The sequence below is a fragment of the Bison bison genome, unplaced genomic scaffold (assembly GCF_000754665.1).
Source record: "Bison bison bison isolate TAMUID 2011002044 unplaced genomic scaffold, Bison_UMD1.0 scf7180017864048, whole genome shotgun sequence".
NCBI lineage: Eukaryota > Metazoa > Chordata > Mammalia > Artiodactyla > Bovidae > Bison > Bison bison.
Genome location: NW_011494620.1, coordinates 7,757,116 through 7,760,724, shown reverse-complemented (window position 1 = coordinate 7,760,724; position 3,609 = coordinate 7,757,116).

Genomic DNA, 3,609 nt, shown 5'->3' with positions numbered 1-3,609 from the left:
TTTGCACTCCTCTGAAGCCTGAAAATAGTGCTTTTTATTTTGGGAGATGAACAAATAGTTCAGTTTGACTGGAGTGTGGGTAAGGAGCAAGAGGGCTCCTTAACAGGACATGTGACCAGAAGGAAAGGCTGAAGTGGGACCTTGAGGGCCGAACTGCTGGTAGCCTCGGGCATGGAGAGACACTGCCCTGGGTGTCAGGCTTCGATCCACCCCGCTCTGGACCTCTCCCAGCCCTTTCTGTCAGAAGGGGGCTGGGAGTCTGTGGGGCTAAAGGATGTGCCCATCCCCTCGGCCCCCTTCCTGAGAATCCCGCAGTCAAATATTCCCACGGGCTGTGTGCGCTTTTCCCTGGATGCATTGGAGCATACATCTTGTGTACCTCTGTGGCCTAGGGCGGCCAAGAGTGGCTGTTTGCAGGGGCAGTGAAACAGACATGAAGGCTGGAGTGTCCACAGGCCTAGTGTGGTCTTGGCAATCTTGTCAAAAAATGATTGTTTCTCAGCTCTCTAAGCTGCACCAGTAAGCAATATATCTGTCTTTATGCTAACCCTAAACATTTTTTTTTATTATTGTAGTTTTGTAGTAAGTTTTGAAATCAGGAAATGTTTGACCTCCAACTTTTTTCTCCTTTTTAAACATTGTTTTGGCTCTTTAGGGGTCCCTTTAAATTCTCCATTTTGAACGTTCAGGAATAGCTGAAGCAAAGCCAATGAATCCCTGAAGTAGTAATTAGTAAAAGTTTATTGTGCACATATTGAAAAGATACTACAGACTGGGAGGATTCAAATCAAAACCTGGAATGAGGCACAAAAGTATATTGTTATAAAGTAGCTTCTATAGGGAGAAAGTAGTAACTGCTCATTCTTCACAGTGATTGGTTCATTTTTCACAGTGATTGGTTAAAATATTAGAATTTTCAGTAATTGACTCGTACTAGTCTTGGGAAATAGTTCAAGTTTTACTTATGATTTCCAGAGGCATAAGCAAGAAATGGCCCTAGCAGTGTTAGTCTTGCCAGTAAATGAAATTAAGCTTTATATAACTAAACTGGTTTTGTTTTTCAAGGCTGGTCTCCATTTATTTTTTATTTTAATTGTTGTTTAGTCACTAAATCGTGTCCAGCTCTTGGCAATCCCATGGACTGCAGCACACCAGGCTTCCCTGTCCTTCACCATCTCCCAAAGTTTGCTCAAACTCATGTCTATTGAGTTGGTGATGCCATCCAACCATCTCATCCTCTGTTGTCCCCTTCTCCTCCTGCCCTCAATCTTTCCCAGCATCAGGGCCTTTTCCAGTGAGTCTGCTCTTCACATCAGGTGGCCAAAGTATTGGAGCTTCAACTTAAGCATCAGTCTTCCAATTTATATTCAGGGTTGAGTTCCTTTAGGATTGACTGATTTGATTTTCTTGTTGTCCAAAGGACTCTCAAGAGTCTTCTTCTGCACACAGTCAAAAGCTTCAATTCTTCCATGCTTAGCCTTTTTTATGGTCCTTTTCGTCATTCTTTCAGCAGGCTGAGAGTATCACCAACTGATATAGCATTACTCTCATTTACCTACTGTTGGCGGATAGTCGGGCCAAAGAATAGCATATTCGCTGTGTCCATTAGTTGAATCATAAGGCCAAAGGGCCATGTGGTCATCATCTTCATTATTTATGAGGTTATTGTTGATTTCACCCGGTTGTCTGATTGTGATGGATACCACTTTGCATGAGAGCGGCTCTGACAGGCTTTAAAAATCCTCAAGAGAATGCAATGTCCTCAGGAAGTTAATATGATAACCACAAGGAAACTAATAGCCAAGGATTGGAAAGTTTCCTGAAGCAGAGATTCCCCAGGAGACAAGATTTAAGCAATTAAATAATTCAAATGGGTTATAATCAGATGCAAGTTTTACCTCTAAGTCTATTTACAATTTTTTGGATAACATGTAATTGGGTTTAAATTTTTAAACTTATTTGCATGGACTCAGCATGAGGTAATAGCAAACACATATCCTCATATTCTCATGGTTGCAAGATGAACATGAGGATGTTGTAATTCAAGAGATGGTATTGAAGGTGAGTTTCCACTAAGATTAAGCTTCTATAGGATGTAAGCTGGGCTTCCCCACTGGCCCAGTAGTAAAGAATCCACGTACAATGAGGGAGACTTGCAGGAGATGTGGGTTCAATCCCTGGGTCAGAAAATCCCCTGGAGAAGGAGCTATTGCAGCCTACTCCAATAGTCTTGCCTGGAGAATCCCATGGACAGTGGAGCCTGGCGGGCTACAGTCCATGAGGCCACAAAGAGTTGGACACGACTGAAGGGACTGAGCATACAGCACAGAGTGTGAGCAACCAGGTAATTTAATGAGAGTAGTTTCCATGGAAACAAAAGAAAAATAAAGGTTAATATAAAATTATAAATTCCATTTCTGAGCAAATTATAAATTCAGTTTCTGAGTTTGGAGAGCAGCCAGTTGGGAAAATTTCCAGATGTTGAGTTTGCCCTTCTTCAGGTGGAAGGCGGGCAAGCAGCAGCAATAGGTTTCCCTGGTTTGCAGTGTGAATATCTTGGGTGATTTTTCTAAGTGATCACATAGCAACAGGAACAAAATGGACCACACATGAGCTGTTGTGATGATTCCTCTGAAGTTTATTTTAACTTGTCCAGCTTTGGCTTGCATGACTTTGGGAAAAATGACAGTTTTTGTTTACAAGTCAAAATGGGAAAAAATCAGAAATGTTTATTTGGGAAGTTCTAGCCAAATATTGGAGAAGGAAATGGCAGCCCACTCCAGTACTATTGCCTGGAGAATCCCAGGGATGGGGGAGCCTGGTTGGTTTCCATCTATGGGATCGCACAGAGTCGGACACGACTGAAGCGCTTAGCAATGGCAGCAGCAGCCAAATATTGGAGGAAACTAGAAGAATTCAGTTTTCATTCCAGTGAATAGGTAGAAAACAAAACCTTAAAGATGACAGCACTAGAATCTGATATCCAAAAAGGTATATTAATAAAATACAATTTTTTCTCTCTATAATCTTTCGCTCTTTTTTAAATCACAGCTGATTACAGTAAGATGAATTTGTTTGCAAATTAAGCTTAGTTTCAATTAACTTGGCCTGATTATTTATATAAGTGCAGCACGAATAGTGATTGACTATATTATTTTAAATCTCTGCTATAACTTTAGTCAGGAATTGCAGCTTGAACTTTCGAAAGACTCTCAAAATAAATAAATAAAAGCAAAGATGGGGAAAAAAAAAAACCTCTCAAAGCTAAGAAGTCAAGCAAGTCACAATTGTCCAATTGTGCCCTGGCTCAATGATAAAGAATTTGCTTGCCTATTCAGGAGACTTGTGTTCGATAGCGGATCCATGAAGATATCCTGGAGAAGGACATGGCAACCCACTCCAGTATTCTTTTTTTTTTTATTATTTTATTTTTATTTTTAAACTTTACAATATTGTATTAGTTTTGCCAAATATCGAAATGTATTCTTGCCTGGGAAGTCCCATGGACAGAGCAGCCTGGCAGGCTACAGTCCTGCTGCTGCTGCTAAGTCGCCTCAGTTGTGTCTGACTCTGTGCGACCCCGTAGACGGCAGCCCACCAGGCTCCCCC